This window comes from Equus quagga, chromosome 20 (assembly GCF_021613505.1).
Source record: "Equus quagga isolate Etosha38 chromosome 20, UCLA_HA_Equagga_1.0, whole genome shotgun sequence".
NCBI classification, from domain to species: Eukaryota; Metazoa; Chordata; class Mammalia; order Perissodactyla; family Equidae; genus Equus; species Equus quagga.
Window position 1 is genome coordinate 31379546 of NC_060286.1, and position 17216 is coordinate 31396761.

Sequence of the window (17216 nt, forward strand, 5' to 3'; positions counted from 1 at the left end):
TGGTACATGGCAAATGATATTGGTTAATGCATAATCAATCACCTTCAACACGAAAAAAATAAAAAGTTGGTGTGAACAATACATTTGTAAGTTCAGCAGACACACACATATACAGAATTAGAAAACTGGAGGGCTCTATAAGGAATGCTTCACCAGTCAACTAGGGTCTAGAGATACAGGAGAGCAATACTGTTAACAAGGAGAAATGCCAGTGACACATTCTGCCGACCCAAATTTCATCACCAGAGGTACAAACAGCATAGCAGGTACAGGGACACATTACATGACTGCGAAGGAGCAGAGAGGGAGGAAGAAAAGAGCAACAGCATAAAAATACTATTAAAAATCAAAATAATGTCAAATGTGCTAGAAAACACACACTATGAACCTTGATGTAAATGAATCTTCTTGTTTTATTTTGTTTTGGATCCGTGACACTCAGAGAAAGCGAGAAAAACGAGTGTCAGCCATGGCTTCTCCTGCAGCCCTGATTCCCAGCTCTGGCAGCTGTGGCCTCCGAGTGGCCAGGAGTTGCACAGGATAATAGTAAATCTGGCTGGGGGTCTCAGGGCCACAGGATAATGGCAGCAAGCTGATTTCTCTTCCATCTGATTCCTGGCCTATTCTGCTTTGAGGCTTTTAAGGCTCAAAGTTGCATGAAGAATAATGTGCATTAAAATGCTTAAGATTATCTTTTAACAACTCCGGCCAGCTCCCAGGATTTTACCATCTTCTTTTTATAAGAAAGCAGGAAACAGCAAGCCGGCTGTTGCCAACACTGAATCACCTGATGTCTAAAGATATTTAAAGACTGAGGACTTCATTACAGGGGACGTGGTGCTTCCAGAGAATTCAATAATTGAGTATTACTGCAGGAGCCTGAATATCCAGCTTACTTCCATCCAAATCTCCTCTTTATCCTGATCTTGATTGGGCTGAAAACTGAGCAGACGCCAGGGAGGGAGCAAATGTGGGGAAGCGAGGTCGGGTAAATCCAGTGGTTTAGATAAGGAAAATTCTCTGTATGATAGAAATCTACTTAAAGATTTCTACAACATCCTTCTAATGTACCTAAGTCACTGATCACTATTCTAGTCGCTCTGCCCTGCTGTTCATGTAATCTCTACCCTAGCAGTGGAAAGAGAGTTGGACTGGCCCACCCACCTGGCTCTTACCTGCCCCCAATGTCACTGATGAATTCACCTGTGGTCTCTTGCTAGCTCAAGGTAAGCTGGTTCCTGCCATGCTAAAGCTTTTGAGCTCAGTGGCCCCTTATTCTACACTTTTCTTTTGGATGGTCCCTCAAAACGACATCTTCTAACTTAGGAGATGCAAGGATTTATTCAGTGCTTACTGAGGACTGTGCTTGTTGTTGAGAAGGACACAAGGGGAAAAATTAAAAGCCATATTTTATGGCCTCTAGGAACTTACTGCCGTGCTTACCTAGCTTCAACCTCCTAGGATTCTATCTAAAGTGATAAGAAATGCCTATGGAAAGGTTAGTAGTTGTGGATGGACCTGGTGGCTGCAGGTTGGGGAGGCAGCAAACTGATCTTTTTCTCCATCTGGAGATGTCCCTGGCTCACAGCCCTTTAAAGCTCAAAGTTGGTTTTAAAAAATTATACACAAAATTATTTAAAATTATTTAAAAGCCTATCTTAACCATAGTAACTCAGAGAAGAAGCTAATGGTCAAGGTCTTTATGGGAGGAGCTGAGGCCACCCTGGGAACCAATCATTCATGTGGCAAATCAAGAGGAGGGGAGGGTGGGGGACTCTCTACATCCAGTCACTTAAATGTTGGTGATTTGTGAATGCTAACAGCCATGAGAAGTGGCCACGAGGGCCCCCTTAAACTTATTGGAGCGGGCTTTAGTCACCTTACAATGATGGTTACATTGCTCAACACTGGGAGGGCAAATTATCATTTACAGAGCCCAGTGATCAACACTGTTCCATGAGCTCCTTCAATCCTATGGGTGGGCAGGGCAGGACCTATCTTCCCCATTCAACAGATGAAGAGATGGAGGGACTTTCCCAAGGCATCTCTTGGTTGCTTAGTGATCAGCCCACCATCCCAACACATACACATCATTGGCCCCAACTTCATTGCTCATCTTCCAGCTTTCATCTTCCAGTCTTCTGGCACTAAGCTCTTCGCTACCCTTCTCCACTGAAGAAGGTTGCGGATGGTATTTCACTAAGAATCTCTCCAAGGTAAAATGCCAGGCTAGGCTAGAAAAAGCAATCAGGCTAACCATATATGAAAGACAGATCCATGGGCTCATATTAACAGAATCAACACAATGCTGGTGCCACAAATATCTCATTTCCATAACCCTAACAAACTCTAACACGACCTTTGGCACTAGAAGCCAAACCCACTTTGTGACAAAGGAAGCTGACCAACAGGTTAAGAGGGCCTTGCCTGCCAGAAAAGCAGTTTGTGAACTGGCATTTGAGCACATTGATCCAGCTCATCACTAAGACCAGAGCTAAGCCAGCAAATCCCAAGAGATGAGCAATACCGTCCTGAACAGCATACCCAGCATCTGCCAGAGACTCACAGCCCTCCATCCCTTCCTGGCCTCACACTCTCAGCTGCATTACTTCCCACTCCCAAGGGAACACCGTGAGTCAACGGGTCATGCAGCCGTAAGGTGGCTCTTGGCATAACGATGTGATCTGTCATGTGTTTTCTCTGTGTCGATGAGCTTTCATCATTGTGAGAACCAGCTGGATGGTAACCAAGACCCTGGGAGGTTCTGGCAAGACCCACACCTGTACTCACCAGCCTGGACTTTCTGTAAGTTTACTGAAAACCAAATTAAGAAAAGTACTTTTTTCTAACAACCCAGCCGCCAAATGTAAACTGGTATATCTAAAAGAGAGTAAGATACTACAACATGGATGAACCTCAAGGACATTAAGTGAAATAAGCCAGACACGAAAGGACAAAGCCTACATGATTATATGAGGTAGGAGAGTGGTCAAACTCACAGAGACAGGGGCTAGAGGGAGTGGGGAGTGGAGAGTTCTTTAACGGGTACAGAGTTTCCATTTTGCAAGATGAAAAGAGTTCTGGAGATGGGTTGACAACAGTGAGAATGTACTTACACTGCTGGACCGTATGCTTAAAAAGTCGTTAAGATGGTATATTTTGTTATGTGTATTTTATCACAATTTAAAAAAAAATTTAATGTAAAATGAGAGCGAGAGACAAAGAGAATGAATATAGGAAGGACTCCAGAAGAAGTGAATCAAAGCCTAGAGTTTTAGGCGGGGAAGGACCAACCTACGTGCTGTCGCTAAGGGTCCTGCAGTTGGCATCTCTGCCAGAATGATCCACAGCACGCTGAAAAGCAGAAAGCCCAAACAGACTGGGGGAAAGGAAAGGGATGTAGTGAGACCAGCCTATTCTAATCTTGTACTTTCAGAGGCCAGAGCTTGCCCACTACTCTTTAGGCAACTAAGCAGATTCCTGTCCTATTCTTAGCACTGGAAACAGCATGCGAAGGCAATCCCTCTGGATGTGTGACACCCACCATCACACTGTGTTTTCCCATGAGAAGTCAGAGCATAGTAATGAAGGAGGAATCCCGGAAAAAATACCAGGAATTCTATTGTTTTCATTCTAACTGTGGATTAATCACCAGGAAATAACAGAAAAACAAATACGACCTATGCGACACACTAGCCCAGACCCGTTGGGTGAAGGATGCCAGTTGCTGAAGTTTGGAAGGAAGGAATCAGAGCAGCCTGGATGGACAGACATGTGTGAGAAGGCCTCAAGTTTCACAAAATCTGGTTCACTATCTGAGCATCACCACTAAGCAACACGCTTCAAAGTTCAGAATTCTTGAGGACATTCCTGACGCTTTTATAATCTTCCAAATAAAATAGAAGCATGTTGACATTCAAAGGGAAAGTGGCCACCTGGTCCTATCCGAGGTGTGGTGGGGAGAGCACGAGATTTGGAGTCAGGGAATTTGTGCAAATACGCTAAAAGTCTTAGAACTTGTCAAAGTCTCCATTCCAAGCCTGCAAACGGGGCCATAACAGCATCTAGTGTTTAAGGATAAAATGAGATGATCCATGTCAAGCGGATATTCTAGGAAATGCAAAAATCCCAGTGGTAGTCTTGATTACAAGACGGCTGCAGTTCAGAGAAGTTAAGTGACGTGCTCGGTGCCAGCACTTCCTCCTACACTCTGTGGACTCTCCCAATTTGGCTCTTTTCTTCATTCTTGTGATGGAAGAGGTAATGGCACCTTCATCTTCTTCTTTTCCTTAAGGATGCTTTGAGAACATCTCATCGCAAATGCCCCTCCGTCCAAAGCAGCAATGAACCATTTCTAAGAATCAACAGGTGGGAAGAAGCAGCATCAGAGATGCCACCAGCTCTAAAGAAAGCTAACAAGAAACAGATAACTTCACGTAGAATCCTGCAGAGATCCAAACTGGCAAGGATGGCTGCCCGCAGTGACCTTTCAGGGTCGTGCAATCAAAAGGCAGAAGAGACCGGGTGGAAACATGCCAACCGGCCGATTTTCAGAGGCTGGCAATTGTTGGGAAGGCATTACTGACGTGAGAGCAGGACCTCAGAAAACACAAGTGAGAGTGCGGCAAGATCACTCTGAGGAAAAACACGAATTGTGGTGAGGAATGGAATCGCTGTCACTTTAGCCAAATGTTAAAAGTGGAGACTCATCCTGGCTCCAGCTGGATCAACCTGCAAATAGTTCTTGTGCGCCTATCACAGCCAAGGCCCCGGATATGCTGGGGGCTGAAATGGTGTGAGACTCAGACAGAAGCTCTGGAGTAAGAGCTAGTGCTATTTTCAATACAATCATGTGACGCCAAACGACATCTCGGTCAACAACAGACCACATATACGACAGTGGTCCCCTAAGATTAATCAAGCGGTCTCGCCTGACCAACCGGGTTAAGTTCCAGGACCCCCAGTGGATGCCTGAAACGGCAGATAGTACTGAACCCTATATACACCATGTTCTTTCCTATACAGACATACCTATGATAAAGTTTCATTTATGAATTAGGCACAGTAAGAGATTAACAACAATAATAATACAATAAAACCATTATAACAATATACTATAACAAGAGTTACCATCGATCTTAGCAACCTTGGCATCTGATTTTTTTCCTTCTTTATTAAGTTGACCATTCTTACCTTTTCACTTAAAGGAAAAACAATTTACTGCTTCTCTTTGCCATATCTGAATTGCCAGCATCCCTACTCTCGTGCTTTGGGGCCATTATTAAATACAGTAAGGGTTACTTGAACACAGCACTGCAATACCTCGATAGTCGATCTGATAATTGAGACAGCTACTAAGTGACTAACAGGTGGTTAGTGAACACAGTGTGGATGCGCTGGACAAATGGGTGATTCATACCCGGGGGGGACGAAGTGGGACATCACCAGATTTCACCACGCTCCTCAGACGTGCAATTAAAGACTTACTAATTGCGTATTTCTGGAATTTTCCATTTAATATTTTCAGATCATGGGTAACTGAAACTACGGAAAGCAAAACTGAGGGTAAGGGGGACTACCGTATAGCCTAGGTGTGCAGTAGACTACACCATCTAGGTTTGTGTAAGTACGCTACGCTCTATGGTCTTCGCACAACGAGGGAATCACCAGACAACACATCTCTCAGAACGTATCCCTGTTGTTAAGCGATGTATGACTGCATACCAATGTTTCATAACGTTCCACCAAGCACGCTACAAAGTTTAGGGCTTCTCTCCTCAGACACATTTGAGAATTGCTGTTGACCTCCGGCAGGGTTTCTTAACCCCGGCACTACTGATATTTGGGGCTGGATAATTTGGTGTCACGGGGGCTGCCCTGCGCACCGCAGTGTGTGCAGCCACCTCCCTGGCCTCTACTTACTAGATACCAGTAGCACCCTCTCCCCAGCTGTAACAACTAAAAACGTCTCCAGGTACTGCCATGTGTCCACTGGAGGATAAAATTGCCCCCAAATGAGAACCACTGACCTACTGGTCAGCAAACCAACTAAGCTGGCCCCAATCTTCTCTCCACTCACCAAGTCCCAAACGTCCCTCTCTACACCTCATCAGGCAACATCACCTCCTCTTTTCTACAACCAAAGCCACTCTCCCTAAGTTCATTCATTCTCTGTTATTTCCCCCGGTGTCTGTATCTTCTTCTCTGCCAAAGTAACTCCCCTTTGGCCCTTCTTTTCCTCTAGAATCTTTCTTCCCTCCATTACCCCTCGCCTCCACTTGCCGTCCTGTTCTCAGGACTAGGAGTTTATCTTATCCATCATCAAACATCCCCTAGCGTCCAGATCCCCCTCTTGGCTCCCTTAACCCTGCTGTGCACTAACAAAGCCCACGAGTTGGGAACTGCGTGCCTGACGTCCACTGCTTCACGTCACAGTCTCCCTGGACTGGCTGCAGTCCTCTTCTATCAGGGGTCACCAGAGGCCTCCAGTCACCCAGCCGTCCAGGCCTAACAGCCCTTGAGGGCACTACAGTCTCTCCCCTTGCCCCACTCCATACCCCCAACATGGGCTAACATGAGAGGCTTGCTTTATTATTTTTTTCTGATTATATAAACTCCCTATAATTTTTGACATTATATCTTTAAAATCCTTTCCAATTTTAGCCTCAAAACACCCTCCTAGCCTGGTTCTTCTCCTCCCATCTCCTTTCTAACATTCTGTTAGCTCTTTGTCCAGCCTTGGCCCCATAATTATGAGCATTCCTAGAGTTTTAGTCCTCTTTTCTTTTCTACTCATTTTTCTTTCCTTGGAGAGTTCATGCACTCATGGGAAATTTGGATTTTCCAATTCTGCACCTCCAGCCGACCTTATCTCCAGACTCTGGAATGTACCTCCGGCTGCGTCTTGATACCGTACTCGGCTGTCCCCCCACTACTGGTCCCCACGGGCACCTTCTAGACTGCCCTGGATCTCTCAGTGTCTCCATTAGTTCTTGAGGGCTGCCACAACAAGTACCACAGCTGAGAGGCTGAAGCAAAAGAAACTTCTTGTCTCACAGTTCTGGAGGGTAGAAGTTCAAGATCAAGGTTGGTTTCTTCTAAGGGCTTAACAAGAATCTTTTCCATGCCTCTCTCCTAGTTTCTGGTGGTTGCTGGCAATCTTTGGCCTAAACATACATCATCATCATCCAGATCTCTGCCTTTATGTTTACGTGGCATTCTCCCTGTGTGTTCTCATCTGTGTCCAAATTTCCCCTTTTTATATTGGCTTAGGGGTCCACCCTACTGCAGTATGACCTCATCTTAACTAATTACATCTGCAATGACCTTATTTCCAAATAAAGTCATATTGTGAGGTGCTTAGCATTAGGACATCAACATATGAATTTCGGGGGGACGACAATTCAACTTATAACAGTGTCCACGGCTGCCTCCCTTTCCACATGGTGCACAGACTCCCTGCAACACGGAGACACCTGTGTCTTTCTTTTCCTAAATCCCTAGCACCTGCCACAGTGCTTGCAACTTGGCTGGCAACTATCAATGTTTGCTGAGGGAATAAACGTTTACAATATAACTCATTCCTCATAAATACAAAGACAAGAAAACTCATTCAGCCCTTGCTGACCTGTAAAATTTTTAAGTCAAAAATCCTGGAGTCTAACTCATTCCTTTCCCACACCCCTGTCTGCTGTCACCCACTCCCGTCAACTCTTTCTTTCAAATGTCTCTGGCACTTTCCCTTCCTTGTATTTCTACTCTACTGGGTCAAGTCATGGTAGATGTTCCCAGTAGGATCTTAATAAGTCTTCCCGCCTCCAATCTCTCCCTTCACCCCAGTCCACCCTGCCTAACACCATAGCAGCCTTCTCAAAGCACAGCGTCTTCATGAGCTCTCCCCTTGGTTTACAAGCGGTTCCCCAAGAAACCCCCAAGAGGTGCCTACAGTGCTGTCACTGGTGGGGGTGGAGGGATGGGTGTCTAGAAGAGGTCCCGCCCCAATGAAAACAAAGGATCTCTTTTTAAGTGCCTTATGCATTGAGTTTTCATATCATTTTTCATTTGAAGAGTTTGCTGGTTACAAAAGTATGTGAAAACCAACAGCTTATCAGGCAGAGTCAAGTCCAATAGGTTCCCTGCCTGACACAGGTCTCCAGAACACACGTGTACCCCATCTATTTCTAAGGGCCCATTCAAGCCAGTTCTGTTTCCGTCTGCCTGGAACGCCCGGCTGCCCTGTTCTCTTTCCTATTCAAGTCCTACCCCTTCTTTATGGGGTTCGACTCAAATCCCAGATCCTGGAGAAACTTTTTCCGGTCAGTTCCACCCTGGGACCTCTCCCACCTCTGAATTCGTCTGATAATTACTATCTGCACAGCCAATTTGGGAACTGACCACACTCTGTGGTATTTCCTGATCTGACGTCTTCTTATACCTTTAATTGATTTTCTACAGGTGTGGGTCTTACTTTTCCAAAGAGTGGAAACCCCATGTGGGCAGAGACTAAAGGTGACTTCCGTCCTAGACCTTGGCCAAGTTCACTGCACATAGAAGATGGTTGTCATTATTCTACTAAGTGATTTTATAAAACAGCAAAAATGCTACCTGCATATCATTCACAGAATTATTTCAAACACTAAGGATTAGAAAATACTCTTGCAGACATTTTTAAGTCTCTTACAAAGGAACTAGCCTATATAGTAACATTTCTTCTTTTACCATCATCTCAGATAAAACCTTAAAAATCTTTGAAAATGGAAGCAAAATTATAAATCTCATCAGTGATGCTAAGTAATAGGTTAGGTAATTTGGATTACTCTTTTTGGTGATTTCTTGATTACTTAGGAATGTATAAATAACTAGATAAGTACATGTATAGCTCTCATAACATGGAATGCATGTTTGGGTATACTGAAGACATTCTGCTAGAAAACTCAGCTTCAGTTTTAGATGCATACAGCTCATGATACATCTTATGAACAGATGCAAAGGTGTTTATCATTATCTTCGTGCTACACAGTTTCTAATTTTACATATGAAAACCAAGACATCATTCAGCATAAAGTACATTATTTGCATGATATATTTGCATTTGTAAAACACCCACATTTACTTTTACTGCTTAATGGGCCTGGTTAAAATGGGCCACTCTATATAAATGGAGCACACTGGTTCCCAACTCAATGGTGCTGATAAGAAAACTACTCCTTTTAGATGCAAATGAACCTACTAATCACAATTAAAATGGTGGAGTTGAGGAAAGCAGAGCAGCTGTTCCAAGAGCTACACGTCCAGGGCCAGTTTGGTTCTAGCTTAATCCCTGACGCAGCCTGGGACTCCCCCACAGAACATCTCCCCAGGGGCCAAAGGGATAAACTTAACTTTTCCAAAGGTAAGGCTGGGAAGAGAATGGCGGTAAGTTCCTGAATCTGGAATCTGGGCTGACTGTGGCCCACCCAGTCAATCCACGGTGTTAACCCAAAATTGTCCACAGGGCCAGAATTTTAACCAGTCCAGTTCAAAGGACATAAGTGGAACAGAGGCAGGAGGATTGCATTTGTAAAACTCACAGAGGAGAGGCAAGACATACATACGAAAAGTTAGGTAATTGAGACATCTCCTTAAAACAGTAGTTGCTAAGCAAAACAGTATGGCGCTTCCTCAAACAATTACACACAGAATTACCACACAATACAGTGGTTCCATTTCTGGGTACACACCCAAAAGAAATGAAAGCAGGAACTCAGAGACACTTGTACATCCATGTTCACAGCAGCATATTCACAATAGGCAAAAAGCAGAAGCAACCCAGTGTCCATCAATGGATGAATTGATAAGGAATATGTGGTATATACATACAATGGAATATTATTCAATCTTAATAAAGAAGGAAATTCAGACACATGCTACAACACAGGTCAACCTTGAAGACATGATGCGAAGTGAAATAAGCCAGTCACAAAAGGTCAAATACTATATGATTCCACTTATATGAGGTACTAAGAGTAGTGAAATTCATAAAAGACAGAAAGTAGAATGGCAGTTGCCAGGGGCTGGGAGGAGGAGAAAGTGGGGAGCTGTTATTTAAAGGGTACAGAGCTTCAGTTTTGCAACGTGAACAAAGTTCTGGAGACGGATGGTGGTGATAGTCACATGACAATGTGAACGTACTCAATGTCACTGAGCTGTACAATTAATATGGTTAAGATGATAAATTTACGTTACGTGTATTTTACTAGAATTTTAAAAGATAGATAGATAGATGGAAAGTAAATAAATGAACAGACATTTCCTAATGGTCAGCCAGACACTACCTAGGGCAGGTGGCACCTTCTGCTCCTCTGTCCCAAGGATCTGGAAGTAGGAGCTGGTTTTCCCACCTTCTTTTCTCTCACCTGTCCATCCACTGAACAAACATGTTTTTACACCTGCTATGGGGACATGGTAATGAAAAAACTATCCTGTTGTCTAAGACGAAGAGACACGGATGCGTAAACAAACAAAAGAAAGGATCTGAGGTTGCACAGAAGATGACAGACAGCTCTTGATAGACAGCTGTGAGACCACTGCCCTTGGGTCCCTTGATCATTATGCCATGAAACTGGACACTAGCGCCTTCTGGACAACGACCCTCTTGTTGGGCAGAAACCACTGAAAAACTTTCTTCCACGAGGCCTACCCTGACTTGACCCTCATCTGTCCTTTCTTTGAGACCCAACAGCGCCGCCATTGACACATGGACTTCAACACCAACCACCCCCTACCACTGTCCAGCTGTCTCCCTGGGAAACCAGAGATCCTCTAAAGGTGTCATGCACCTTGCTGGGTGCTCAGCACAGGGCCTGGCACCTGGTACCTGCTCATTTAACGCTGGCTGTTATCACAGCCCAGAGAGCAGGCCCTTCATACACTCTCTTGGGAGCACTCCTGGGGCAGTGAAACCTGGAGACTTTCTCAAGGAACTTCCGTCTGCGCCACTGCTCAACGACTATAGACACCGAGCCCCACAAGGAGCAGCCTGTGTGATGATGGTGGTCTCTGAGATGGAGATGGCTGGAGGCGGCATAGGGAGAGCTCTTAGGCCTTGCCCTCTGGCCGTGCTGGGGTGGAGGGCCTTTGAGACTGAGGAAGCCCAGCTCGCTTCTCTCTCCTTCCTTTGGCAGTGGTTTTGTGGAGGTCTTCACGATGGTGCAAAAGGGCTTCAGTTTAACAGGTAGAACCACTTGGGGACTCTAGACAGTGTCAGTGTAATTGGAGACAAGCAACAGTGGGAAATTTTCATCTAAAATCCACTCCTTTAAGAGGAAATACCTCTTGGGGCCAGCCCAGTGGTGTAGTGGTTAAGCTCGCACATTCTGCTTCGGCAGCCCAGGGTTTGCTGGTTTAGATCCTGGGTGCAGACCTATGCACTGCTTGTCAAGCCATGCTGTGGCAGGCATCCCACATATAAAGTAGAGGAAGAGGGGCATGGATGTTAGCTCAGGGCCAGTCTTCCTCAGCAAAAAAAAAAAAAAGAAAAGAAAAAAAGAAAAAGAAAAAGGAAAAAAAGGGAGGAGGATTGGCAGCAGATGTTAGCTCAGAGCTAACTTCCTCAAAAAAAAAAAAAGAGGAAATAGCCCTTGAGTGAAAATACCATTTCACCTAGAACTCAGTGGCAGGTTTTAGAAATCCTTGGGCCATCTCCCATCTCTAAGAAGCAGGAAAGGCAGGCCACACTCGTATCATCTGTCCCAGGATAACAGTATCCTTTGAGTCCATAACAACCACACACTGCCCAATACAGATAATGCTAAGGACGTTACCCTTCATTATTCCGCTGAACTAATACAACTTTCAGAGAAAAACCTCAAAAGTCACCAGGACCTATTACCTTTCAGGCTCGTAGAGATCAAGAGATGTAAGTGTTTGATCCAAGTTTTTGACCCAGTCTGATTCCCGATACTTCCTGCAATGCTGAAAACCTGTCACAGACAGGAAAATGACCTATTTGTGGGAAAATTGTGATTTACCTTGATTATTCATTTCCTCCCTTCGAGGGCTACTCCCATCCCACACCCCACCACAAAGAGGAGAGATAGAAATGCTGATTTTAGAAAGCTGATGATACAGAGCTGCACACCTCTGTCTAAATATTACATCAAGGGTAGAAATCCAGACACACAAAAAATGCTAACGTTGTACGTAACAATGCAGAAGTTTATTTTTTATGAAACATTTTCCCTCTGGTTTATTGGATCTATTTATGGTTGGCTTTGAAGTGACAAAAAGCAATTTTCCATTTCCAAAAAGTAATCTCTTATATCTGCCAAGGCAATAAATATTGTGATTGGCATTGACACCTAAACTGTGTCTTTGTCCTGATACATTCAACTCAGCATAAAGAGCTGGCCCTACCTTCCAAAGTGCTCCCTGCTCTCCACGTGATCCTTGGCCACTGCCCTATCACCTGTCATTGCTTGCTTGTGACTTTCTCCTCTTCTCAAAGCACCCCATGTGTACTCTGAGCCCTGCTCAGGAAAACCAACGGAGCAGTGGTTGGGAAACCCAAGTGCAGTGGGCCTCTTCCCATCTCATGTGAGCTAGGGCCCAAGTAACCGCCTCTTATATGCCTAATACCTGACATCCATTTGATTCTTCTAGAAAACTTACAGAAACATCCATTCCTCTCCTTAAAGGGAAAGGAAGCAAATAATTTTGCTAAACTTCCTTGACAGCATTAAACTCAAAGAGAATACAGTTTCAAAAAAGTAACATTACTTCTTGGCCATAGTTATAGATATGGAGGTGTGTAGATTTCGCTTTACCAAATTTGGCAGTACGTGGTGACTTTCTGGACCATTTTTTCCCGGGTATAACAGTTAAGTGTAGCTTTGCATGAGGTTTTTTCTGTTTTGCTTTCTTTTGCCCTGCACTTTCCTCTTCTTTGAATCCCCACGGCATTGAAGAGTTACCCCACAACTGAAGCTCTTAAGCATATTCGGGACAACCTTAGCTTCCTGAAACTTTTTGGGGGAAACTCGACTCCCAAGTACAGACGGTGCTTCCTGGTGCCCAGTCGCTATGCTCACCCTCACGTGTCCACTGACCACACGCAGCACGCGTGTCACATCCAGGGCTCACACCCTCCCTCCTCGGGGCTAGGTGGCCTGAGGACTCCTTAAGGACACAAGCCATCCTTCCCACTCGCTTGCAGAGACCAGCACTAAATCCAGCTTGCAAAGGTCTTCCCAATATGCTACTTCTGTAGCTTTGACCTGCCCCTCTTCAAGGACAATGCCCAAAGTCCCAGCCTTAGCTTTTCTCGGGAAGATACTTTATGCCCAGGCCATCCTTGCAACGCTTGAATGAAAATGCTACCACTTCCTATCTGCAGATGCACAGACTTTCACTCGCCATGGCTCCACTTTATTTTTATATAATCCGGTCAATCGTGTGTTTCAAACCACTCTCTGGCTCCTGGTGGCCTGTGTCACTTCCAAGTTCCTTAGCTCTAAGCAATTGGCTCAACTTGCTCCAGCTTCATCTCCTGCCATCACTTGTCTTGTTATTTTGCTGTTGTTCTGGCAATACCAAGTTGCTCAGGGTCCCCAGGCACACCAGAATGCCTCTTCCCTCTGTCTAACTCACTTGGCTGCCCCTGCTTGAAACAGCCCTCCCTCTACTGTCCTCTTTGCAAACTCTTAGGCCTTCTTGAAGATTCTCTTCATCCTGTCTTCTACCACCTCCTTCCATGTGCAGAGCAGATCCAGCCTCTCCCACTGTAATCTATTTGTTTATGTAGCTAGACTGTGTTAAAATCAAACACAAATGGAGCCCAGACTTGAAAATTCCCTGAGCAGACAAAACCAGTTTAGTCATACCAGCAAAGCTTAATTTAGCTTATTTTGCAAGCCAAAGGAGGCTAAGTTGACCTGGGTCACTTCTTGCTTATGTCTCCGAAAATCATAAGCGAAACCTAAACTGTTACCAAAATTGATATGAGGGAACCGCTAACCAATTCCCTTTCATTTAAGAAAATTCTAACATTGTAACCAATCACCGTGCAGAATAAACAGTCATTGCCTCCACACCACATAAGCTGGGTTTTAACAATACACCTCGGAGCTTCAGTCCATGTTTTGGTTTGAGTATTTCCAGTTTGCAAACTGTCTTTTTGGTGTGTGCACAATAAACTTCTACTAATTACTACTTCAGGGATTCAATGGTTTTACTTCTGGTTTTTTCTGAACTTTTGATAACTGTGAAGTCTGGGGAAGATTACTGTTCTGTTCGTCTAAAGTTCTCAGTGGCTGGCACAGAGTTAGGTGTCCAATAGACGTCCGCTAGAAAAACTAGCCTTATCAAGTACATAGAACTGATATCATCATCTTCACTTTGCAGCTCAGAACACTTAAATGGGAAAGGTGAAGTCACGAGGGCCCCTTCAGTTAGTAAATGACTCGCTCCCTCCACTGTGCCATGAGGAAAACATAGCCCACCTCCCACTTCCTGTTGTCTCGATTTTTGTGATCTACAGGAAATAAAAATTTACTGGATGATTCTGTGCATCTATACATTGCCTTCTTTTCAGAACGGACACCTAGAAGGACAGTCCTGTAATTCACTATTATCTGTGCATCTAGTTTAACTCAGAGCCAGGGCAGCCAAGCGCTAAATTAACATTACTCTTCTCTGCAGAGGTGACGGGCTCTGAACAGGCACAAGATGCCTGCATAACTTTGAAGAAGAGATTTACACACCCCTTTGTCTCCCATATAAATGGACTCAAAGCTGCAGCAGGGCATAAATGATCCTTTCTTTCCACTGTTTATAGTTGAAAGCAGCCGTTTTCAGCTTCTTGCTGGTGATCACTCCACTAAAAATAGCTTTGATGCTGTCACATGCAAACTTGAGCAGAACCTGAAAGCAGCTCCCCTCTTAGTTCTGAGCAGGTTTAACTTTAAAAGAGAGGCAGCTGTTAACATACTCCAACGTGTTTACATGATGCTGAAGTAGTTCGGCTCGTAGTAAAAAAAAAAAAAAAAAAACCACTGAAAAGGGACAGAAATGGGTTTGCAGGCTCTGGTGATGACACTTCTTTCTGCTGAGCTGGAGCCCCGGGAGAAACACTGAGGCTGGCAAGGAAAATCCAAAATGTCCAGGTTTAAGGGGAAACTGTAAGCACATCCGTGGTGAAGTCAAGAGAGAGATGCTCCCAGAGATATGAGAGTCTCGACTCTGCTAGAGGTAGCAGCAGGGAAGGTGGCAGAGAAAATGATAATACAGAAAAGAGGACTAATAAACGTGGGGTACTTTTATTTATCTTGCTAAAATATCTAAGAGCGGGTTATAGAAATCAAGGAAACAAAGAAGGAGACATACTCAACATCTTGGCCATTCCTTTGATGTCTTATATTGGTTCCCCAGGCAACTGGACCTCTCTCTTCCCAAGGTGTACCTTCCACCTGCTTGTCTTCAAAGACAATGCCCCACGGAGTCACATGTCATCCAGTTTCAAGACTGCTATTCCAGCCTTAGCCTTTCCTGGGAAGATATTTCTGAAAACTAGACCCAAACAAACTGAGGGGACAGCACAGCATGGGCCTGGAAACCAGAGGAAACTCGGGCTTTCAACCCAGCTCCTCCCCTTGTGACCCAACAGACCTGCTGTGTCTCCCCTACCTTCCGTACAAGGTGTTGAGGGTTAAGCGAGAAAACGTGCACCAAAGTGCCAGATGGAGCATGCGACCCAGAACAGAAAATCAACAACGTCCATTAGAAACATGTAACCAGAAGAGAGAGTGCCTACAGCGGTCTGGGGTCAAATCTGGGATATAGTGCAGTTTCGTTTAAAAAAAAAAAGAGTACCAACCAAATAAATAGTGGTTTTTCTTCCTTCTTCATTCTACATGTCCAAAGGATGACTCACACCATGTTTGCTAATGAAGTGAGAATTAGTTTTACGAGGTTTGGTCCTAGAAAACTTGCTCTGAGCCTGGCTGAGCCGAGGTGGAAGGGGACAAGGGCCCCGGCTGTAGCAGGACTGAACACCTGCATTAGGAGCTCACTCTCGGCCACAAGGAGACAGAGACTAAGCTCAAGAATGGTGAACTGGTGGCACGTGCTCATGAACCAGAGTCCTCACGCGGGGTGTTTATGCAAGAAGTCCACATACATTTCACAACTCCTAAGTTAACAAAAACCTCAGATTCTTTTTAGGAGACCTTGAGAAAACAATGCCTCTATGACATCACCGTCCCATTCTATGAGCTTAGGTGCGTGAGTGGACGACCTGTGACTCAAGCACAAGAACGAACGAGTTCTCTAAATACGCTATAAATTTTAGTAGCACACCAAGGTTATATTAGTGCAGGAATTTATTGCCTAAGTTATATATATTTGAACAACAGAACAGACTTTATATACTGCTGCATCGTTAACACTCATTTTTTTTGTTAACAAGACAAAAGAATTTACAGTTACTGCCAACAGCTTGCTGGCAGCTAATACCATGATTAGCTGTTGCCTGGCAACAGTCAAGCAAGCTTCCTCCCAATCAGGAAGAGGCACTGCTAAACTAGACTAATTATAAAATGGGACAAATGTTTAAGAGCTTTATATTTATTAAGGATTTGGGGAAGTGCATCCTAATAAGAATGACTCCTATTAAAAAAGATCTAAACTAAATACAATGCTTATCTGTCTTTGTTTCATTGTCACATATTATGGTGATCATTTTAGGAAAACTTGAGGTTTTTTGCAACTTTCCTAATTTCCCTAAATATTGTACTAAACACAACCATGTGCTTGCATGTTACGGGAGCATGTCTTCTGCCTACTCCTCTAAGAATAGGATGAATAGTGACACCTAAGCCTTTTAAAATATATATGTTTGCAAAGAAATTATGAGGATACAATCCCCATTTTCACAACTCTTATAGACGTATCTGGACGAAAAGCCAAGAGCTTGGCTCTTAAGTTTCTACCTTTGCCTGCCTTCTCAATTCCCTCTATTTCAAGCGTCACTCAGAATTCTCTGCATAGAGAAAAAATGGAGAGTTTTTCCAGTCCGTGAGGCTGGCGTCCCTGCCATCGGGGCTGTGTTGCTGGTGGCAGTTCTGAACAATCAAAGTGGTAAAGTTTAGAGACCCTGCTTCATCTCCTAGAGGGGAGGCTAGAGGAGCAGGAGAAACACACACACACACACACACACACACACACACACACACACACACACA

At 44.3% G+C, this 17216-nt stretch overlaps 1 protein-coding gene across 5 annotated transcripts in view; it reads right to left on the bottom strand.

The window, feature by feature from the left end:
• The window catches only part of FOXN3 (forkhead box N3), a 394524-nt gene that overhangs the window by 118613 nt on the left and 258695 nt on the right, over positions 1-17216 (bottom strand). The gene's annotated exons all lie outside the window — the stretch shown is intronic.